This window comes from Balaenoptera acutorostrata, chromosome 5, assembly GCF_949987535.1.
Source record: "Balaenoptera acutorostrata chromosome 5, mBalAcu1.1, whole genome shotgun sequence".
NCBI lineage: Eukaryota > Metazoa > Chordata > Mammalia > Artiodactyla > Balaenopteridae > Balaenoptera > Balaenoptera acutorostrata.
This window is the reverse complement of record NC_080068.1, coordinates 93,694,318-93,719,919: the sequence shown is the minus strand read 5'-3', so window position 1 is coordinate 93,719,919 and position 25,602 is coordinate 93,694,318.

Sequence of the window (25,602 nt, the reverse complement as noted above, 5' to 3'; positions counted from 1 at the left end):
ATATTCCATTTTATATATGTGCCACAGCTTCTTTATCCATTCATCTGTTGATGGACACTTAGGTGGCTTCCATGTCCTGGCTATTGTAAATAGAGCTGCAATGAACATTGTGGTACATGACTCTTTTTTTTTTTTTTTTTTTTTTTATTTATTTATTTATTTATTTATTTTTTTGGCTGTGTTGGGTCTTCGGTTCGTGCGAGGGCTTTCTCTGGTTACGGCAAGTGGGGGCCACTCTTCATCGCGGTGCGGGGACCGCTCTTCATCGCGGTGCGCGGGCCTTTCACTATCGCGGCCCCTCCCATTGCGGGGCACAGGCTCCAGACGCGCTGGCTCAGTAGTTGTGGCTCACGGGCCCAGCTGCTCCGTGGCATGTGGGATCTTCCCAGACCAGGGCTCGAACCCGTGTCCCCTGCATTAGCAGGCAGATTCTCAACCACTGCACCACCAGGGAAGCCCACATGACTCTTTTTGAATTATGGTTTTCTCAAGGTATATGCCCAGTAGTGGGATTGCTGGGTCGTATGGTAGTTCTATTTTTAGTTTTTTAAGGAACCTCCATATTTTTTTCCATAGTGGCTGTATCAATTTACATTCCCACCAACAGTGCAATAGGGTTGCCTTTTCTCCACACCCTCTCCAGCATTTATTGTTTGTAGATTCTTTGATGATGGCCATTCTGACTGGTGTGAGGTGATACCTCATTGTAGTTTTGATTTGCATTTCTCTAATGATTAATGATGCTGAGCATTCTTTCATGTGTCTGTAGGCCATCTGTATATCTTCTTTGGAGAAATGTCTATTTAGGTCCTCTGCCCAGTTTTGGATTGGGCTGTTTGTCTTTTTCATATTGAGCTGCATGAGCTGCTTGTAAATTTTGGAGATTAATCTTCTGTCACTTGCTTCGTTTGCAAATATTTTCTCCCATTCTGAGGGTTGTCTTTTTGTCTTGTTTATGGTTTCCTTTGCTGTGCAAAAGCTTTTAAGTTTTATTAGGTCCCATTTGTTTATTTTTGTTCTTATTTCCATTTCTGTAGGAGGTGGGTCAAAAAGGATCTTGCTGTGATTTATGTCATAGAGTGTTCTGCCTATGTTTTCCTCTAAGAGTTTTATAGTTTCTGGCCTTACATTTAGGTCTTTAATCCATTTTGAGTTTATTTTTGTGTATGGTGTTAAGGAGTGTTCTAATTTCATTCTTTTACATGTAGCTGTCCAGTTTTCCCAACACCACTTATTGAAGGGGTTGTCTTTTCTCCATTGTATAGTCTTGCCTCCTGTATCAATAATAAGGTGACCATATGTGTGTGGGTTTATCTCTGGGCTTTCTATCCTGTTCCATTGATCTAAATTTCTGTTTTTGTGCCAGTATCATACTGTCTGGATTACTGTACCTTTGTAGTATAGTCTGAAGCCCGGGAGCCTGATTCCTCCAGCTCTGTTTTTCTTTCTCAAGATTGCTTTGGCTATTCAGGGTCTTCTGTGTTTCCATACAAATTGTGAAAATTTTTGTTCTAGTTCTGTGAAAAATGCCATTGGTAGTTTGAGAGGGATTGCATTGAAGCTGTATATTGCTTTGGGTAGTATAGTCATTTTCACAATGTTGATTCTTCCAATCCAAGTACATGGTATATCTCTCCATCTGTTTGTATCATCTTCAAATTTCTTTCATCAGTGTCTTATAGTTTTCTGCATACAGGCCTTTTGTATTCTAGGTTTATACCTAGGTATTGTATTCTTTTTGTTGCAATGGTAAATGGGAGTGTTTCCTTAATTTCTCTTTCAGATTTTTCATCATTAGTGTATAGGAATGCAAGAGATTTCTGTGCATTAATTTTGTATCCTGCTACTTTACCAAATTCATTGATTAGCTCTAGTAGTTTTCTGGTAGCAACTTTAGGATTCTCTATGTATAGTATCATGTCATCTGCAAACAGTGACAGCTTTAATTGTTCTTTTCTGATTTGGATTCCTTTTCTTTCTTTTTCTTCTCTGATTACTGTGGCTAAAACTTCCAAAACTATGTTGAATAATAGTGTTGAGACTGGACAACCTTGTCTTGTTCCTGATCTTAGAGGAAATGGTTTCAGTTTTTCACCATTGAGAACAATGTTGGCTGTGGGTTTGTCATATATGGCCTTTATTATGTTGAGGTAAGTTCCCTCTATGCCTACTTTCTGGAGGGTTTTTATCATAAATGGGTGTTGAATTTTGTTGAAAGCTTTTTCTGCATCTACTGAGATGATCATATGGTTTTTATCCTTCAGTTTGTTAATATGTTTTATCACATTGATTGATTTGCATATACTGAAGAATCCTTGCATTCCTGAGATAAACGCCACTTGATCATGGTGTATGATCCTTTTAATGCACTGTTGGATTCTGTTTGCTTGTATTTTGTTGAAGATTTTTGCATCTATATTCATCAGTGATATTGGCCTGTAGTTTCCTTTCTTTGTGACATCTTTGTCTGGTTTTGGTATCAGTGTGATGGTGGCCTGGTAGAATGAGTTTGGGAGTGTTCCTCCCTCTGCTATATTTTGGAAGAGTTTGAGAAGGATAGGTGTTAACTCTTCTCTAATTGTTTGATAGAATTCGCCTGTGAAGCCATCTGGTCCTGTGCTTTTGTTTGTTGGAAGATTTTTAATCATAGTTTCAATTTCAGTGTTTGTGATTGGTCTGTTCATATTTTCTATTTCTTCCTGGTTCAGTCTCAGAAGATTGTGCTTTTCTAAGAATTTGTCCATTTCTTCCAGGTTGTCCATTGTATTGGCATATAGTTGCTTGTAGTAATCTCTCATGATCCTTTGTATTTCTGCAGTGTCTGTTGTTACTTCTCCTTTTTCATTTCTAATTCTATTGATTTGAGTCTTCTCCCTTTTTTTCTTGATGTCTGGCTAATGGTTTATCAACTTTGTTTATCTTCTCAAAGAACCAGCTTTTAGTTTTATTGATCTTTGCTATTGCTTCCTTCATTTCTTTTTCATTTATTTCTGATTTGATCTTTATGATTTCTTTCCTTCAGCTAACTTTGGGTTTTTTTTGTTCTTTGTTCTCTAATTGCTTTAGGTGTAAGGTTAGGTTGTTTATTTGAGATGTTTCTTGTTTCTTGAGGTAGGATTGTATTGCTATAAACTTCCCTTTTAGAACTGCTTTTGCTGTGTCCCTAGGTTTTGGGTCATCATGTTTTCATTACCATTTGTTTCTAGGTATTCTTTGATTTCCTCTTTGATTTCTTCAGTGATCTCTTGGTTATTAAGTAGTGTATTGTTTAGCCTCCATGTATTTGTATTTTTTACAGATTTTGTCCTGTAATTGATATCTAGTCACATAGCGTTGTGGTCGGAAAAGATACTTGATATGATTTCAATTTTCTTAAATTTACCGAGGCTTGATTTGTGTCCCAAGATATGATCTATCCTGGAGAATGTTCCGTATATCTGGATTTTTTATGCATGCACATCTCCTTTTCAGACTGTGAGTTCCTAGAGGGCAGGGGTTATATCTTATTCATCCTTGTAATCATCACAGTGAAAGAGGAATACAATTTTATCAGTATGCAAAGGAGGAAAGAACTTTCCAAGTAAATAAAATGCATGATACATTTTGACTCTTTTTCCAAGGGGTCGTAGATTAATGTGTAATGAAATATTTTAATCCATCTTTAGTTTTTTGTATGTCTCCACATGTAGATCTTCCTTCTTTAAGTCTACTCAATAAATATAGCTAATAAAACCAAGTCACAGGGTTCTTAAGAGAATCCAATGAGATGACATATATTTAGCAAGTGTCTGGTCTATAGTAAGAAGTAATTAAATATTATTTCTACTCTTTAATATATTTATTCCTATTATTTCCATGTTATCATCATTAATTATATTATGATGTATTTGGGTTGATATTTCAAAGACAATTTGAGCATGCTCACTTTGGATTTTCAATCCTTTTATTTTGTGTTAATTTTTTCAAAGACACCTATGTTGTATGAAGTTATTTCCACCAAAGCCAGGGCCTCGTGTCTTACTAGCAGAACTGTGATTCTTGACTCCATAATACTTGGAAGATGCATGCTTTGCTGAAGGACCATTGATTTTCAACTAAAGTGAAATGCTTTCATTTAATGCTTTCTGAAGGGAATTACAGCAGAGGTTGAAGAGGGTTTGGCTTTAGAGAAACCCATTATTAATTTTACTTGGCAAAATTGTTATTTATATATTGAAATTTAAATTCAGAGGTCCCATCCAGCTGCTAAATCAAAATATTGTTCTAAAACTGTTTGTCTTTTCTTTTCTATGAAATGGAAAGGATTTTTTGCCCTAGACTTTTAAATCTCTTTATTCAAACCACTCTTAGTATTTGCTCTGAGAGTGTACTACCTCTTTGTTCAGCATAATGGGTATAACCTCAGATATCTCATCTATGTAATTTTTTCTGAAGAATCTTAAAAAGCTTTGATCATCTTAAAAATCTCTATCCCTAGGCCTCCCTCCATGGTAGAAGAAAACTTAGACTAAACCAGACATATAAATGCATTCACAGTCCGCCTTGAGTGGGCCCCTTAATTTAAGTTTGTCATAACTAAATGCTAGCCTTAACTCTGTTCACTTTCACCTTGGAGGCTTCTAACACGAATTGGTGCATCCTTAGTTTCTTAACAGACTCAGTACAACATAACCCCTTTAAATCAAGAAGAGATGACTTTAAGAGCACCCTCTCTCCCACCACTCAAACCTTAGTAACTTGAGAAAAAAATTTAACCTTGTGTCTGTTCATTGTCTTATGCAATAAGGAATGTAATACCATAAAGCTGGATTTTTTTCATAGTTAAGCTCTTCCTAAGTAATAGGAGTTTAAAAAGAAAACACAATTTCACTAGAATGTGATATATTTCATCCATGTGTGCATAGCTTAAAGGCAGCAGAAGGAATTCGGTTCAGACTATTCTTTCCCTTCCAGCCCTCCAAAAAATTTCCCTTGGGCTAAATCAAGCATAGAAAAAATTTGCCTAAACGCATTTTTTAAAGGAAAAGTCATAATCAATTGAAAAAAAAGGCAACTGATAATGAAAATGGTTTTCTCAAGCATAGCGATAACATTTGCTGCTGTGCATTCTATAAAAAGCTTTTGGATTCCTATAACAGGGACAGTGGTATTGCTTTGCTTCCTGCTGCTGATTATAATTTTAAAGATGGAAAATCTAGATGTTCTATTTTGTCCTCTGAAGCATCCCTTGACTCTGTGGTCAGCCTGGTTTCATATTTCTCTATGAGGGACCAAAGATTTTCCTAGGCATGAACCAGGAAATTTGCATTGTTCATTTCTTCAAATAATATTGGTATGCAACTTCTAGTCTTGGTTCTGGGATAGAGTAATTAAAAAATTCTGGCTAATTGGAAGTTGGATAGGTAAGTAAACAGTTGAAATATCATGTGGTTAGAGTTACAACTGATATTATACTCACCATTATAAAGACGTGAAGAAAATAGATCCACATGAGTCTTGAAAAGGAATTTCAATCTTGTAGAGTCTTCTAAAAGATAGAACTCTTGATAACAGATATTCATTGCATTCCTGCCTAGAATGCAGGATGATCAGACTAGCTAATGACCTTTAGGGTCAAAAAGAAGGGTTGTCTATAGAGTGAGCAGGCTGCTTGCTTTGTGTTCCTCAATAAGTTTGGATATAAAGGCAATTTCAAATGGTGCCTCCAAAATATTTTGAGCCAAAGTGGTATCACTGAGCATTAGGGTTTAATGGTTGAAGGTTCATAGCATAGCATACAGATTGAAGGCATATTTTTGGAATCAGATATTTTGGTTCAATCTTGTCCAACCCAAGCTAGCAGTTACTTAGGCCTGTTACTTAACCTTTGTACAAGACTCAATTTTCTCATCTGTGAAATGGAGATGATGTGACCTATCTTAAACAATTGTAAAGGTTGAAAAAAATATATGTGAAGCTTTACAGAGTATCTGACACAGAGTAAGTAGTTAATACATGGTTAATGTTATTCTGATAGTTATTCAATATATATTCATGGTACTTTAGAGTTTACAAAGTGCATTCAAAAATTATTTTCATTTATTTAACTTTTAGCACAACCTATTTGTTTAAGTATTAATTATTCTACTTTATAGATGAGGAAACTGGAGTTCAAAGGTTAGTGGTCAACAGCAGACCACAAGCTAGAAGGCAGCAAAGCTAGAAGTTCTATTTTCTGATGGCTGTATCGGGCCCTGTTCTTCTCAGTATATCAAAGCTGAGCCTGTGTGGATGATGATTAAAAAAACAGGTTCATATTAGAGATTACCTTTGTCTTTCCTAGCCATTATTCTTTCCACTAACAAAGTTGAAGCCTGATTCACAGCCAAAGGTAGTCATGGGCCTTTTTAAAGTAAGTCTTAAGTATTAATGCAACAGCTTTTAATAAATTACCGTTATTTAAAATTCTTTCTATGTACCTCCAGGATGTGTAATAACTGGCCTCATTTATGTTTTTTCTTATTCATTCATTCTCAATGGACAAAATTTCTAATTCATTCAGTCTCTCCTGACACATTGTACTTGGCAGGTAATTCATAATAAGCTTTAATTTTGAAAATGAGCATGTGTCATTTGGGACCATCATTTAGATAGTTTGAAAACACTGAACCCGCTGTGCAAACATCTGGAAAACTTGATGATGGGGGATTGTTTGTTGCAATCAACAAGTCTACCAATGACAGAATCAGACTTGGAAAGGTCTGTTGTTAGAGATCACCAATGATGGTGATTTGTCTGGGAAGAGGTATTGGAGAAGGTAAAGAAAAGGGTCCTGTTCCAACCATTTGGCAAGTGCATTTGCCATTGTAGGCTAGCTGCTAAATGATGCTTTAAACCGGTCATCCAATATACTGTTAAATATGAAATCTGTACACACAGATTTATACCCATGTGAAGATAGACATGTGAGGTCAATTTAGAGATCAGAAAATTCATGCAAAATGCCATACCTTGAATGTCACTCCTTTGGAAATTGTCAAGTGCCAGTCAGGCACTTGTATATATCAGCTTTCATGTGAAGACTGGAGGATCAGGAACAAGGCTCTAAGAATTTAGACCACAGTTTCTTTAGTAATATATGCAGATAATCAGAGAAGTAACATGAGAAAAAATTATGATTTTAGTTTTAAAATATGATAATCTATTCTTTTTTAAATAATAATTAACATCACAGTACCTAAAGCCTTTTTGTTCACCTTCTTCTCTGATAAGCTCTATTTTTTAAAGGGCTAAAATTTTTCAGGAGATTCTCAAGGGAGAGTCTGGACTTGAAATACATAAGTATCAGAGACTAGTTTTTATAGTAATAGAAAGGGGTCAAGAATGCCGCTGCAGAGCATTCTGGGACCTACCTTGGAATGGAGATTAGGTGGGCTCCAAAATCTTGAAGGAGCATGTCTAATTCATCCCCATAGCATAAACTAGATATTCCTAAACTATGCTTTTAAGTAGTGGAGAGAGACAGACATATGAACAGATAATTTAAAAATTACAATATATAACCATTTTGCTGAGGCAGTTAAGTACTAAGTACTTAATTAAGTACTAAGAAAGCATTGTGGACAGAGCATCCAACTGCCAAGTAGAATTACAGTCTTCATTGAGAAGCTGGCATTCTGACTTGATCTTGAAGGAGGCAGGGGAATTTGCCTGGTGAAGGATTTTTCAGGAAAGTGAATAATAGCATATGCAAAAATGGTAGGCGACATTTGAAGAATGGCAGGTGTTCTCTGGACGTGAATCCAGTGGGATTACTGTCTCCAATAGTTCCTCAGTGGTGAACACACCTGAGTCAGAATTTTAGGGAATCAGTGACTCAAGAGAATTTCTTTATTAGTGTGTGTTTGTGTGTGTGTGTGTATCTTAGGACATGAGATGTGGAGAGAAAAAGAACCTTGATTTTTAGGTCATCTGATATAAATTGTGAATGAAAAGTCTTCCTAGAGCACTTTGCTGAGAGATTCTCATCCTTTTTGATGTCAACAGAAGGAAACGCCAGGATCAATTAATAATGACTGCCATGGCATGGTAATGACAGTTAGGCCAGGTTTTCCCACACATGGTTTAAATATTCCAGGGCATCTCCAAATAGTTTTAAGAAAAGCACCAAAGACACAGACAAATTAGTAATAAACATCTTACACTGTACCTTTCTTCAAAGATCAAGGGTTTTTCCAAACTTGAGCCATGAAACTGAAACAGAAAACCATACTTCTTACTCCAGGGAGTGAGTTGATGCCAAAAGATTACGTAAGCATCACTAATGAGCTTACATGGGAAAATACTGCTGCCAATTATATTTCTATTCTGACTATGTTACTCAGTTCTTAAGATGATGTCACTGGATGTGTGTGTGTGTGTGTGTATGTGTGTATCTTATGACATGAGAAAAAGGAAAGATCCAGGCTGATTTCAATAGACGCTTTGGCATTCACATGCCACTGACCTGAATTATTTTTACATCAGACTGTCCTTCAATCTTATGATTCAATCAAACAGCTAAACAGTGAAATGTATTTTGTCAATGCCATGGTTACTCTCAAAGTCTTATAAAAGCTGTTCTGGGCTCATGAAGGCTGAATTAAAAGACATTCACTTATGGTGACTCTAAATTACATATTGGTTACATCCACTTGTGCTGAAGTTTGTCTTGAGTAACTATTATCTTGAGTAACTATTGCCTTAAGTGCTTTCTATAAGTAGCATTCATGCAAATCTATTTTTTTTCCTGATCATTAAGGCACTTTAACACAAAGGGGTAGAACTCTACCTTGTAACCACATCCTGAGTTTGCTTCTCTATAGGAAGATTGCTTTGTGCCTGAAAGCTATACAGGATATTTAAAGGCTTGAGCAAATGATTAAAATTACCCACATTTTTTTTTTCCTGGTAGCCCAAGCCCTATGCTTTACTTGTCATTCAACTCTTCCAGGGCTGAGACCAAGTAGAAATCTTGTCACACGGCCTCATCTTCCTCCCTAATCTCCTTTTGAAGGGCTCCTGCAATTGTCATTTACATTAAACTTCTGTACTCAGGATGGCAGGTAGAGAATCGCTCTTTTGTTGAGAGTTTAGTTTCTGTTACAGGTCAGAAAACAAAGATTTTGCCAGACATCAGACTGTTTTCTAAAGTATTTTGTTGCCAACATTTTCTAAACAGGGAAAGAAAGCCAGGAAGCAAGGCAATCCTTGAAATGTTAGTACAATATAAAGGTTCCCTTAAGAAAATGAGCAACTTGGCTCTCAGGTTCTTTTGGAATCCAGAGTTTAAGAATTTAATGGCATCTACACCTATGATATCTAGAGGGATTTGGAAGAAAATGGAAGCAATTCAACAAATTCTACAAGCATTTATACAGTATTTATACCCCATGCATTGTATAGGCTTCGTGGGCAAGAGATTGAGTTAAACCACATCTCAGGCTTCATGGAGCCCAGTTGCTAGTGAGAACAATTTATGCCCTAGCGATTGCAACAGACGTGCAGTTTCAATGTAGTTGGAAGGATTGAAGGACAGTTCATAGTAGGATGAAACGGAGAGAATAGAGTGTTCTTCTCATGTCTCATCCTTTTCAAGTCTATTTTGACAACATAAATATAGACACAGTGCAGTGTAGGGAGATAAGTAGGGACTTTGGAACAAGTTTGTCATCAGGTAATTTCCTGTCTGTATGATCTTGGGTTGGGAAATAATTAGGCAATAACCAGAGGATATTTTCTATGTCTCCTGGAAATAGAGTTTATTGTCCTAAGACTATAGAAGATACCAGAATTTAATTGAAAATTTGGGCCATGTTTTACCTTAGAAATATATCTTGTTAAATTATATAATCTGCTGTCATTTTTTTTTTTTTTTGGTAGAGATTGTGAATCTCCTTATTTTCCCTAATCTTCCTTGTAATTAACTTACTTTATTGGATTACAAAACTAATGCATACTTTTCTTGAGATGTTCACAAAATATAGAAAAGTTCAAAGAAGGAAATTAAAGTAATCTATAATCCTACCATCCCAGTACCCAGACTTAATCACTGTTAATGTTTTGAAGCATTTTTTTCCCAGAATTTTTGCATAACCTAATTTATTTTCATAAAGTCTATCATATCATTGTGATGTACTATACAACCTGATTTTATTGGTGGAAGTATTCATGCTTATAATTTATTTAACCAATCCTATATGGTTGACTATTACTGTCTTTACATTTCTTCACTAATATTTTAAATCTTCATGAAAGAAGGAAGGCTGAAATAAGCACTGCCAGTCAAGATCAGGAACCAATTTGATACATTCTACAGAAAGGACTACAAACAAAGTTCACAAAATCTTCAACTAACAGCAATATATTTGAAATCAACATCCATGTGCTACATTTTGTATTCTCTGCAATGAAAACTACAGACCAGGTAGCCATGGAGTAGCTGGTTTAACTTACCTAGAAATATCAGAAAGAGAAGCATAGAATATGAAATGAACTACATAGGAGGCACAAAGCTAAGCTTTGTTAAGGATTCATGTGCGCCCAAGCTGAGAATATACCAATGATTTTACTTTGAAATTAGAATAAAATCTATTTGTCTTAATAAGGGCAAAATAATATTATTATTAATAATAATGATGATAAAGGAACTGTTATTGAGTGCTTTTTATGTGTAAGGCTTTGTGCTTTATATAACTTATTAACTTATTACCTATTAGAACCTATTATTATTATCCTCAGATAATAATAGGAGAAACCAAGACTCAGAGAATATAAGTAACTTGCTGTAGGTCACGCAGATAGTAAGGGAGTGGGGTGCTAGGATTTCTCTGCATCCAGATCTTTCTGTCTTTTAGGTTTCATATCAAATATTGCCACCCTGTATTATGGACACTTTTTATTATAAGACCCCAGTTTATTTTTCTCAAAGTACTTTTCATTAATACTGCTATTTTCCTCCTAATTTGTTTGCTTATTGCCTATTTGCTTAACTAAAATGTAACCTCCATAAAGACATGAACTTTACCTATTATGCTTATTACCATGTCTTCAGCACCTAGAATAATATCTGATAACTAGCTGGTGATTTATAAATATCTTGTTGAAAGAAAGAACGCATGGAGTGAAGGGCATGGTATCTGCCCTCAAAAAACTGACAGCCTAGTCAATTCTAAGACAGGCACAAGAGTTGTATTTGGTAAATGGGTGTTTTTATGAGTTTCTAAGAATTGTAGTTCTTTGTAAGCAAAGGCGAGACGGAGTTCACACCCACCCGTGGGTGCTTAGAAAATAACCCAGGCAGAGGCCATGATTAAATAGGGCCTTGGGCATATAAATTGCTCGAAAAAGTCTCTTTAACTTTGTCCCAGTCATTTAATCCCAGCCCTGGTGATTCAAGAAATGAAAGAGAGCCCCTTCAAAGGGACAGCTAGGAAAACCCATAGCCTTGATAAAAAAGCATCAAATGAGATGCTAACGCCCCACATTAATCACCTCAGAAAGCCTGACTGAAGATGTTTATCCTAATCCTCCAATCCAGACATTTCCTGAGATATGGTCAGGAGGGCTAATTACTCCAATACATAAAAACGGAAATGCTCTCAAACCGAACAGCCAGAGAGGTCTACACTAGCGGCAACAGCAGTAAACCCTGAAGCTGCATCCTTGGTGAAAGAATAAAGCAATGTCGGACCAGTGACAGCAACATCCATAAAATTCAAATTGGATTCCTCCCTTGAAAATGAGCCACAGACTTCATCTCTCCCCCGATTGCTGCATATTAACAAACATGTGAAAAAATCCAATCAGGAGAAGAGATTTTCCTTGCTTTATTAGACTTTAAAATCGCCCTGGATTCAATCTGGCCCCAGAAGTGAATCCACAACTGCTACAAATGGAATGGATGGAAAAAAGAATGACTTATTTAAGTTTCCATATCAATCCATCAATTGAAGGATGGAAATAAGCATAAATGGATGTCTTCAAGCAGGAAAGTGAGACAAGGACTCACATTTCATAGCTTAACAGATACTAGGATGAGTTACTTCCAGGGTTGGAGCTGTGCCCAAGCTCAGGGCCTCTGATAAACCGAAGAGACACCATGCTGAGCTGGATTTCTTTGTGACATTTAGATTATTCACGTGGAGGCTGAAAGAAAGAGGTTAGTCACACATTAGTGACCAAACTCTCTAGATCCATCTGCATAGCAGTTCTTAGACTATTTTATTGATGATGGTCTGATAGAGTAATGATTGATAATAACATACAATATGGAAAACAACATGCCTGGATGATCATTCAAATGTGAATGACAAGGAATAAAAGATCGCAATGTACTTAATTCCATTTTTTCCTGTTACCAGAAGCACATCACATCATTCTAGCTTTGAAAGAGCATACCATCTTTTAGAAAAGAAGAATGTAGATGTGAAAACTTTTCTTAATAATCTTCTTAATCTTCTTCACAAACCAATCCTTGATATTTCTGCAGAATGCCTCCATCAGCTTTCTCCAAACCAAGAATAGCACTGGAGGATATAAAGCTGCCCAATTCACTTTGCCTTCATGGAATCAACAGCACTGACACATATTAGCTTAAATTCAAAGTGGCCCAAAACCTGCAAGGAATCACCATAAGATGAACCATGATGTCATTGGTGTGCCAGAGTTTGGGCCACAGGTTCTTATTTATGTCCCTTAATGCCCTGTAATTTGAAGAAGAGTTTTTAAGAAAGCTAGATTCAATTATAAAGACAACCACATAGTCACAAAGTATAATAATTAATATGTCTTTAGCTACCTTATACTTATCCTTCCTGGATAAATGTTTTCATGAAAATAATTTTATTCCAGGATAACTCTGATTTATTTGTAATGAGCACTTGTATTCCAGCCTAGGCTCCTTCACCTCAGTGCACTTCTTACATCTAAGAGGAAACACTCCAGGAGCAACAGGAATTCAATTTAAAAAAAGTTATTGATCTTCTGCTATCTGCCAGGTACTGCAGAGAATAAGTAGACAAGGTTCCTGTTCTCATGGAAGTAGTGTTCTGGTAGTAGAGTGCCAAGAATTAAACAATTAAATAAGGAAATAAGAAGGACTTCACACAGAGATGCGTGCTCAACTGAAACACAGAATACATGGCATGTTAGAGAATGGTCAGATGGCTGTTTTTTTATGAATGGTCAAAGGAGACTCCTCTAAGAAGTTGACATTAAGATCTGAATTACCCAGTGGATTAAGTCATCTTCAAAGGAAGGATAAGAGCATTTAAGGCTAAAGGAAGAACAAGTACCAAGGCAAAAAGGAGGGATAGACTTTGGCTTCTTGTAGAAAAGAAAAAAGTCCAGTAAGAGAAGGGGGGAAATGGTGTGAGACAGAGCTAAGGATTTAGACAGAGATTTAGACAGAGATCATTCAGGGTTTTGTTAATCAGAGCAAGGGGACAGAATTATACTCCGAAGGAGAGAAAGCACTGGAGAATTTTCCCCAGAAAAACTACATAATCTGACTCATAATTTTAAAGAATCAGTCTGGCTTCTAGGTCAAGAATACACAGCATGGGGGCAGATTAGAAAGCACCAATTGCAAGGGTCTAAAAGAGAGATAATAGAGGCTTGGATTAGGGTAAAATGGTAGAGTTGGTGATAAGGAGTCATATCCAAAACATATTCTAAAGGTAAAACACAGGAATTACTGATTGCTTCGTATTGTCTTAAACAATTCAAAACATCTTAAATGTTAAATCAAATTTTACATGTGATAAATAAGTTTCAACTTTTAGAAATTTATCTAAATTGGACTAGCACAGAGAGATGTATGCATGAACAAAAATATTCATCACTGTCAAGGTAAAAGAAAAAAGAACTGGGAAACCCAATGGGGAATTTTTAGATGTCCATTAATATGAAGGTTCTTCACTAAGTTGTGGGCAAAATGCTACACAATTATTATTACTGATGCTACACAGTTATTATTACTGATTACTGTAGCATTTTGTGGGCAAAATGCTACACAGTTATTATTACACAGTTATTATTACTAATACAGTTATTATTACTGATTATTATTATTATTATTACACAGTAATAATAACTGTATTATTACAGTTATTATTACTGATTATTATTATTATTATTATTATAAATGCTACACAGTTATTATTACTGTTATATTTCTTGATATGAAAGTATGTCTATGTCATGCTGTTAAATGAAAAAGTAGGTCAAATAACAGTATATGTTCTGTTAAAATAAAAAATTAAGTTATATATATGTACATGCACATGCAATGTGTGCATAGAAAAACATGGAAAGAAATACACAAAACTATTTCTAATAACTCTTTTTGTATGAGTACATGTTACATTCATCATTTAAAAATATCAACAGTAAATATATTTCCATTGGGGGAAAATGGATATTCAGTACCTACATTAGTGCCTTCACTAGTCATGGTTTTGTTTAAATCATTTGTGCAAACTTTTGAATATCCAGGTGTCAGTTCTCTGTCAAGTTAGGTTTCCCTAGCTGCCATGTGTCTGCTAAATAGTTAATAATTTATCAATTTATATCAGTGTCCTCACCAGCAGGGTTTAAATACAGAGTACCAGCAGAATACCCTCCGACAAGACTCTAAGGACATTTAATGGTAGGAAGTGAGCTCTAAATCATTATCTCTTTGGTATGACATCTTATATTTTCATCAGTGGAATTTTTTCACAAAAACAGGGGCACCAAAGATTGCAATCTGTGGACATTTGGACTCTTGTCCAGCAGCTTAAACCATAACCAACTTTGTTTTCCAACATTATCAAATCACACTAAAAGATCAAATCACATGGAAATAGAGGGTTAAAAATTTTAGTCATTTAAATTACAAAATTAAAATATTCCTGATACCTTACATAAGTTCTTGTGGTAATTATTCACTATATTATAACAAATCCTTTTCTTAGATGCCTTTCATTTATTCATTAATGTATATATTTCTTATGTTCCTACCCTCTTTTTACCCCTTCTTTCCTTTACTTCTTCCTTCTTTCTTTCCTTCTTTATTAATTGTTTTCAGTCTTTAACTTATTTATTCATTTGATAAATAGTTATTGAATCCTACAATATATCAAACATTGCTAAATGCCAAAGATATGAAATGAGTATGACAGAAAATGTTTCTTCAGGGGACCTAGAACCTGTCTAATGGGAAAGACAGAAACATAGAGATATAAAAACAACCGTAGTGATGGTGTGATTTTTAATGTTGAGTTTTAAAAGATAATAAGAAAATTTTTATTTTATGTTTTTAATTGAATGAAAGATTCTTTAACTTCTATAGTGCTTTACAATTTTCAAAAGATTCACACACATGATTTCATATAATACCATACAACCCTTTTTTTCTCCTACCCCTATATTGCCCCTCGCCTCCTCTCTCCCCACTACAGATTACTAATTACTAGTTTGTTCTCTATATCTGTGAGTCTGCTTCTTTTTTGTTTTTTTCACCAGTTTGTTGTGTTTTTTAGATTCCACATATAAGTGATATCATACAGTATGGACCAGGGGTAGGAGAGAAAGGGGTCATTAATATAGAGTAGCAGATCCAGCAAAGGTAGAGTACTGAGAAATAGACTGGCACCTTAAGAGTTTAGTTGCACCCAAGACAGCTGAAGCAAAGTGAAGATTAAAAGATTGGTGGGATAAAATTAAAAATGGTGTTGGAAATCATTCCCAAGGCTAGACAGGGTTTCTCTGAAACATATAAGGGTCTCAGTTTCTTCTCACAGGTCTTTCTGCCACAAGCCAAGGAGCTCCAAGCTACCTAATGTTGCTGCTGTTCTCATAATTGGAGAGTGACTCAGAAAGTCTTGTAACTGAGTAATCAGATGTTCAAGTTTATTAATCAGTATTGCTGTAACTGGGTAATCAGATGTTCAGGTTTATTAATTGATATTGCAGAAGCCATTGATACCTGGAGATTTATGGAATGGTACCTGAAGCTTATTGCTCTCAGGGTCTTAGTCTCAGTCTCAGACTCAGGCAAGGGGGTACTGCCCTGGGCTCCAACATTTAGGTAACCTTTTCTCTGGTTGTCCTTTGGTCATGCTTCTTTTGTGCAGTAAGGTATCCACAAGACCTGGGAAACATGACTACACAAGGGTCCATGTATCACAACCCTACCTTAAAAAATCATAGGTACCTCAAGTCCTGCAATTTCCTTCCCAAGAGGTCCCAAATCCTTTTTTCAGAGTACACGTGACCAAGGGGCAGCTGTTTGAAATAGAGGGGGCTGGATAGTTTAGTGTAGATAAAGCTTAGAGATGTGTCTGAGTTGTCAACATATAAACATATGGGATGCCTCACTGTGTAAGATGGAGCCAGGGTAGGAAAAGAAAGGGAAGACTGTATCTAGAAGTGAAGGGTGTTGTCAGAGGCAAGTGGTGAAAGACCCAAGTTCTGGTATAGAATTCAAAGAAGTCCATGACCTGTAAATTTGAACCTGAACTTAAGGGTTATTATGAAAGTATGTCCATCAAAGAAGGAAGATAGATTCAGTGATGTGCTAGAGCCAGCTCATAAAGTCTTGGGGGAACTGATTGCTATCCTCTCTTCCCAATCCCACGTTCAGTGGCATCACATTGGTGGTTTGAAACTAGCCATGGAGAAACTGTTTACACCATAGAAATCAACAAATGTTACAAATCAGCACCTCGACCCTCCTTCAGAGACCCAATTGTTAAACATTTATTCTCATGCCACTGCATTAAACATGCTTTATTTAATGTCTTGTGAGTTTAATGTATAACTTTTGAACTTTCATACATGTGGTACGTACATCTCTATACTCTACAAATGTTAGGAGTAAGATTGCCTAAGGTAAAGCTGTGTTGTTGCATAGCTGCTTAAATTAAACTCACTAGGATATGTATGGTCATCTCTCATTAGATGAAAAAGGATGAACATTCTGTTCTGGTACTATATAGCACTCACAAATGCCTATTATAATACTCATGCTCCATTTCTTCTATATCTATGTGATAGCGGATGAATAATCACGTTTTATATTTATGGGTTGAGACTCCTCAACCTTTTGAGAAATGAATAAGAAGATGCCCTTTTGAACTCTCTAGAACTCAGAGATAACAAGGGCCATATTGTAGAATTTTATGGCATACCATACACCATGATAAGGAATTGTTCTGTAGGGGGCATTCTGGAAGTCTTCATAACATAGATCTAGTCATCTCCCAGGCCATGGTGTATAACTTCTATTTCTATTTTGGACTCTAGGAAAGTTTTTTTTAAAACTAATTTCTTGAAATTCAAGTCTAACTAAATCTAGGATAAAATGCCTATAGCTGGTTTTCCATATTTTAAAATGTATGTATAAAATGCCTGAGAGAGTAATTTAAAATGATGAGTCTCTTCTCTCAGTCCCAGAGATTCTGACTCAGCAGATATGTATTGGGTGAGGTCCAGAAATTTGAATTTTTAATAAATGTTCCAGTTGTTTCTGATGAACATGGTTTATGGATAGTACTTAGAAGATATTAACTCATAATCAAAAGTGTCCAATGTAAAATTTTGTAATTTCTTTTAATTTTTTTGGTATCATAGAAATGAATTGACCTTAATGGATAGATTTTGGCCCACTCACATAGATACCAGGGGCGTTATGGACTGAGTTGTGTCCCCCCAAAATTCAAACGTTGAAGATCTAACTCACAATGTGACTGTATTTGGAGATTAGGTCTTTAAAGAGGTAATTAAGGTTAAATGAAGTGTCCTTATAAAAAGAAGGAGAGACACCAGGAATGCATGTGCACAAAGGAAAGGCCACATGAGGACACAGTGAGAAAGTGATGTCTACAAGCCAGAAAGAGAGGTCTCATCAGAAACCAACCCTGTGAGCACCTTGATCTTGAGCTTTCAGCCTCCAGAACTGTGAGAAAACAAATTTCTGTTAAGGCACTTGATCTCTGGTATTCTGTATGGCAGTCTGAGCAGACTAATAACACAGGCTAAAATATTTTTAAAAGAAATAACAAGTGACAGATGAAGTCAATATGATGATCTTTAGCTTGATGAAAATATTTCCCCTAGAAGCTGTATTCCATCATTATAAGAGGACCTATGTTTAATTTATCAGGCTCTGACAAGAGGGCAATTCACATTGGCCAAAGCAAAAGCTCTGATTTTGAAGGTTCTTAAATGGGTTTTTCCAAGGACTGACTCTCTTAACTCGGTTTCTTTACTTCCATGGTTGACCCATTCTTCCTCTGGCAGATTATTCTTTTTTTTATTTTTTATTTTTTTTAAAACACAGTCAGTAAAATTACTGTTTGATCTTACTGACCAGAGACCTTCTATATTTTTCTAAGATGACTTGGCATGTCTCTACTCAAATACATCCCATATTAGTTACATAGTCAATTTGCAGAGAAAGATCTTATTTCTGCGTGTGTGTGTGTATTGGGCAGTCAGGAAATCAGGGTGAGGAGTGGGGCTACCATGAACCCTCCAAAGTGAATTTTCCTCCAGTGTGGACCTCCATCATTGATCAAAGAAAAAAAAATGGAAATGAATGATGTAGCAAACCCTCTTTCTTAGGAAAATTGGAAGCAGATAAAAAAAAAGTATTTTCTCAGTAGGCAGAAGAGCTGATTAAGAGGGAAATTTTACCTCATGACCACAGTGGATAACTGAGTGTTTATGCTGATTAAAATAGATGTACTGGCATCTATAAGATGCAATGCAATGTCCTCTTCTTCTGAATTCAGATTATTTTTCCTAGTCACTCTTCAACTGTAAGTATCTATTATAAATAAGTTAGTTTTAAATAAACTATTTCTAAAAGCCCTAGGAAGTATATTTTTCACATTTCTTTTTATTTGCTGTGGTAAAAAAGGAAACCTCTGTCTCAGTCACTGTGATTATTAAGTCATTTCTCCACAGGTCTCCAGGGACCCTCTGCTAACTAATTTCCATTTTGAGTTGCTGATGACTATGTTCATTCAACTAGAGTGATGGAGTTTCTTTTCACTGGTTTTAAAATAGGGTCTTTTATAGAAGGTTTTTGCATATCACTGTTGAAGGTGCAGTATGCCATTTGTTTTTGTTAAAAGTTTCATTCAGGTCATACATGCCTGAAGACGCTTGGATGGTGAGTTCTGCCCTGAATTCCCTGAGTTTATTATTGAAGAAATGTAGTCTTCAAGTATCTCATAGAGGGGAGAGAAGTAATATTTATTATTACTAATGATCATTTCTCTATACTCAGGACATTGCACAAGATACTTTCTAATATTATTTCCATCTTCCAGATGAATAAACTGAGGACAGTTTATTCTACTGGTTGTAGACAGAGAGGGTCGATTGGCGGGGAGGAATGAGGAATTAGATGAGGAATTAGATGGCAGTCATTCCTTGAGAAGAAGCTCAATAACTACTCAATCTTTCAGGGACTGAGCCTTGGGGAGAACAGGTAAGAAAATCAAGATGTGTTTTGAGGGAATCTGAAGAAAGAATGGATTTGTGTTCCATTCCCAAGTAGACCCAAGATAGGGCAAGATCCCAGAGTAGAAATCACCTTGTGGTTAATCTAAGAGTTTATTCCTGAGATAACAAGGATTAGTTAGGATTTGGTCCATCTACACATAACAAAAACCCAAAATAAAGGAGGCTCAAACCAATAAGAGAGGTTTTTGTTTTTGTTTTTATTCTTCTCAAGAAGTCTGGTTATAATAGCTCGATAATCATCAGGTAACAAGTTTCTTTATCACCATCGTTACCAAGTTTCTTATGCTCTAAAACGGCTGCATGAGCCATCAAATTCATATTTAAAGGCAGGAATGAGGTTTAAAAAAAAAAGCAAAAGAACATGCCCTTTTTCAAAGTCCCATCTAATAACTTTCACTTACATCTCAATTGACCAGAATTTATTTGCATTGCCACATTTGGTTGCAAGTATGCAAACAAGTGTAGCCTTTTATTCGGACTATTGGTACTCCTAAACAAAATACAAATTGTTTTACTAAGATAAGGAGAGAATGGATATTGTGTATGAACTAGCAGTTTCAACCAGTGGTCCCATATAGTAGTAATGGACAAAACCACTCACCTAAGGAATCCAGTGGTCCAAGAGTGACAGAAGAAGCGAAAGAGCTCAAGGTTCCCAAGAAACAGCATGACCCAGTAGTATTGGAAGGATTCCTGAAAGCCAAATGATCCAAAATTAGCTAAAAGATATTCAGACCCAGAAGGCCAGAAGGCCAAGAGGGAGGTACAGCACAGCAGCAGTATTCTTTTTTTTTTTTTTAATTTTTATTTATTATTTATTTATTATGTTTTTTATTTTTGGCTGTGCTGGGTCTTCGCTTCCGTGCGAGGGCTTTCTCCAGCCGCGGCGAGCGGGGGCCACTCCTCATCGCAGCGCGCGGGCCTGTCACTATCGCGGCCTCTCCTGTTGCGGAGCAGAGGCTCCAGACGCTCAGGCTCAGCAGTTGTGGCTCACGGGCCCAGCTGCTCCGCGGCACGTGGGATCCTCCCAGACCAGGGCTCGAGCCCGCGTCCCCCGCATCGGCAGGCAGACTCCCAACCACTGCGCCACCAGGGAAGCCCCAGCAGCAGTATTCTTGATGGTTGAAAATAAACACATTGAGAAATGATCTTCCCTGATATGTGATACTGTGAAAGCAAATACCTCTTAAGTCCCTGAGAATGCGACACAATGCTAGGGAAAGTGTACAGGGGCCCCAGCTGGGCTGAAATTCAGTTTATTCCACGACAACAAAATGTTACAGAGAGATTAATTTCACTTGAAAAATAAAGTTACATTTCTTTCACATCTAAAATTGTAGACCAAGATTCAGAAAAATTACACATGTAAGTGAAAAAAGGGATGCATCATCACATGTTAGCAACAAGATTGTGCTTAGAGCCAAATGAATATTTATGGTATCCTTTGATACAATTTGATTATATCCCAGCCTCTTCAGACCCTATGAGTGTTACTTGAAGTACTTTGGCACATAAATAAGCAATTTCGTTATGAATTAGAATGCATCTCTTTGAATTCAACTGTGCTAGTTTTCTGGGGCTGCCATGACAAAGTACCACAGACTGGTGGCTTCAACAACACAAATTTATTTTCTCATAGTTCTGGAGACTAGAAGTCTGCGATCAAGGTGTTGGCAGGGTTGGTTCCTTCTGAGGCTTTTAGCTTAGCTTGTAGATGGCCACCTTCTCCGTATGTCTTCCCTCTGGGTATTTCTGTGTCTTAATCGCTTCTTCTTATATCAGGATACTGATCATATTGGATTAGGGCCACTCTAATTACCTAATTTTGACTTACTTGCCTCTTTAAAGACCCTGTCTTCAAATATGGTCCCATTCTGAGGTCCTGGGGGTTAGGACTTCAACATATAAATTTGAAGGGGACACAATTCAATCCTTCACACCAACTTCTCACCAAAATGATCTTGTGCTTATTATTTTTAAAAGTGACACTATTGGGTGTCACTTCAGGACCATAGAAAGCTGCGAGGTCATCACTGCTTTCAAAGGTTATTGATTGATCACTGTCTGTTTGCCATACCCTCTGTTAGGAGTTGTAGGACCATAAGACCCCAGCATTGTGCAGAGCTTCTCATTAACTGAGGTTTCCGGATATTGAAATGTTACACAAGGCAATCTAGTCTACCTGCTCTCTTATTGAAGTTTATGCTTCTATAGATGTAGGGAAGAGTCCACATACTTAAATCATAAATGAGGTCAATGTTGTAAATAGAGCAAGTATATAATAAGTATATATGGTGTGAATAAATGTGAGAACAAAATATTACTGTTAAAATTCCTTGTAATTGAGTCTAGTTTATGATATTTAGTAGTTGTGTAACCCTGGTTATTCATGTTACATCTTCTCTTTAAAATGGGGTTAATAATTATTAATAAAGCTTTGTTAAATAACATGCCATATGACAAGAGCAGTTTTTTAAGCTCTCATCATACTATATCATAGTTATTTTTGGAATCTATATTAATATTAATTATATATTGTGATTTGCAGGGAAGAGAAACACCCTCCATTATTTCCATGCATGTTCATTTCACTCATGAAGGCCCTACAATACATCAGAGACTTCTGCAAAGCTCTGTCTGATATTACTGTCATTCTTCTTTGCAGGATTGAAGAGCACAAGGATGTTATTTATTTAGAGTCTATAGTGCTCACCAATTTCTATGTAGAAGATTCTCTCTTTGTCCAATTGCCTTAGGGGAAACCAGGTAAGGGCTTTCTTATTTCTGTTTTTTGAGAAAAATGTATACCTTTTTAGGCTGTTCAAAATATCAGAGGATTATCGGAGTAGCAGATAGGGAAGAACACCTATATGTGAAGAATATTAAAAATGATTCTGTATCAGTTAGGTTTAGGTTAGCTTATACTGTGGGAACAAAATAATCCCAGATATCAGTGGCTATAAAATGTATATCTTGTCGACATTATATGCCCAACCAACATAGTCAGGCAGGAAAGATTTTTCTCCTGTAGTCATTCAGGAATCGAGAACAAGAGAGGCTTTCCTTTAACATACATATCTACCAAGAGAATGTGGTAAATTGCATAAATTGCACATTGTATCTCAGAGTTACTGCCAGGAAGTGGCATACACCACATTCACTCACATTTCCTAGACTAAAACAAGTCACATGGTCGTGCCTAACTCCTACCATGTGCCTGGAAGAAGATGGAAAATAGTTGGTGAAATGTAACAATGTCTATCACTTTTTACTTTATTAATCCCTTCCACATGAGGAAAGCCTACCATGTATCAAGAAATGGCCTAAGCACTGAGGATATAGGTGTTTCTATAAACCGTATGTTCTAATGCTTATATAGCATGTAATGAATATGCATGTGATGGATAATATCATAGCAAGAAAGATGGATAGAGATGGCCTGGAGTAGAGAAATTTCAATGGTATATAGGCTGCTTAGGAAAGGTTTCACTGAGAATGTGAAATTTCAGTTAGTTTGTGAAGTAGTTAAGAGGGTAACCAAGTCATATGGGTAACTATTTGATAATCATGCTAGATAGAGGGAACAGAATGTGCAAAGACACTTAGGCAGAAACATGCCTGGTATTCTTGCAGAGAACTAAGGTAAATGTAACTGGAGAAGGGTGGGCAATGGGGAGAGTAGTAGGGAGTGAGGTTAGAGAGGTAATGGGGAAGGCAAAGAACATATCATACAGAGCCCATTAGATCATTAGAAAGACTATGATTATGAGTGAGAGAGGAACCCACTTGTGTGTTCTGAGGAAAGGGTGACATGATCAAACATATTTTAATGGCTCAAGACTTGGGAAGGAGGCAAGGCAGAAACAGAGACCAGTAAAAATCTCATTATTCGGGTCAGAAAGGATGGAGGCATTGACCAAGGTAGTAGCATTGGAAGTGACAAGAAGAGATTGGATTCTGAATATGTTTTGAACTTATGTCCAGTAAGATTTGCTAATGTCCTAGCTTTCAAATAAGGATTTTAATTGAGTCTGATATTAAAAAGTAAAGACTGGAAAAAGATACCACTGAACTATGTGAAAACTTGCATGATGGGGACAGAATTTTCCCAAGGCAGTGAGAGAAATCAAGGCAATCTAAATGCTTGTTTTCCTCCTTCATTTCTCCTTGTTTTCCTTCATTCATTTCTCCTTGTTTTCTCCTTGTTTTCCTCCTTCATTTCTCCTCATTTCTCCACCTCATATGACCATGTGCTTACTTCAATTTTAATCGTTATATTACTTAACTTCCTTTCTGACTAAACAGGATATCAGAGACAGAAGCTATTTTTTTTTTTCCTTCTCTACTCCCTTTGAAGTCTAGAATTTTGTTTAGGACAGAGCGTGTGCTCCATAGAAGACATTAAATGGAGAGAATACCAAGAGTGGCACTAGAGGGGAAAAAGATGTCACAAAGCTGCTCCCTGGATCATAGTAAAATAGGGTAGATTGCTTTGCTTATTCTGGCTTGCACCCTTTCCTGATGGTGGTGATATTAGAACTATTTTACATTCCTCTGTTGATAGACATTTAGGTTGCTTCCATGTCCTGTCTATTGTAAATAGTGCTGCAATGAACATTGGGGTGCATGTGTCTTTTTGAATTATGGTTTTCTCTGGGTATATGCCCAGTAATAAGATTGCTGGGTCATATGGTAGTTCTATTTTTAGTTTTGTAAGGAAACTCCATACTGTTCTCCAAAGTGGTTGTATCAATTTACATTCTCACCAACAGTGCAAGAGGGTTCCCTTTTCTCCACACCCTCTCCAGCATTTATTATTTGTAGATTTTTTGATGATGCCCATTCTAACTGGTGTGAGGTGTTACCGCATTTTTGATTTTCATTTCTCTAATAATTAGTGATGTTGAGCATCTTTTCATGTGCCTCTTGGTCATCTGTATGTCTTCTTTGGAGAAATGTCTATTTAGGTCTTCCACCCATTTTTTGATTGGGTTATTTGTTTTTTGATATTGAGCTGCATGAGCTGTTTATATATTTTGGAGATTAATCCTTTGTCAGTTGCTTCGTTTGCAAATATTTTCTCCCATTCTGAAGGTTGTCTTTATTTGCAAAGCAGAAATAGAGACACAGATGTAGAGAACAAATGTATAGATTCCAAGGGGGAAGGAGGGGTGGGATGAATTGAGAGATGGGGATTGACATATATACACTATTGATACTATGTATAAAATAGATAACTAATGAGAACCTACTGTATAGCAGAGGGAACTCTACTCAGTGCTATACAGTGACCTAAATTGGAAGGAAATCCAGAAAAGAGGAGTATATGTATACCTATAGCTGATTCACTTTGCTGTACAGTAGAAAATAACACAACATTGTAAAGCAACTATACTCCAATAAAATTAAAAAAAATTAAAAAGAACTATTTTACAAACTACTGGTATTGAGCTATAGATTCTTTAATTTTTTTCTAGGTTATCTCCCATTATCCACTTTTTCCTGCAACTTATGGATAAGCCCTCAAGGGAGTGCATAGTGTATTACATTGGATTTTATTGAACAAGCCTAAGAAAATCATACAATTCTATTTATCTAAAACATTTTTCTGGATATGAATAAGTGAAAACAGACCCATTATGTATTCCCAGAATCTTAGGCCACCCTTTTATTCTTAAGTGATATACCTTACATTTACATTACATACTAGTACATACACCAGGTAACTCATTTTTCCATAAATATTTGTGATGTTCTGACTATGAACCAGAGACCATGGTAGACACTACGGTTACAGACATGAACAATCCAGACACTAACCAAGTAATTACAAGTGTGATCTGTGTTACCAAAGTGAATGTAAAAAGCCCTCTGGGAGTCTAAAATATGGTTCAGGCAGCAAAGAGCAATATTTGTAAAGTGCTTAGACCAAATTATGAATGGAAGGTTTATACCAGGGGTTGGCAAACTACAGTTTGTGGGCCAGCTGCATGTTTTTGTAAATATATTTTTTGGAATACAGCTCGATTTATTCTTTTAAGTGTTATCTATGAGTATTTTCTTACA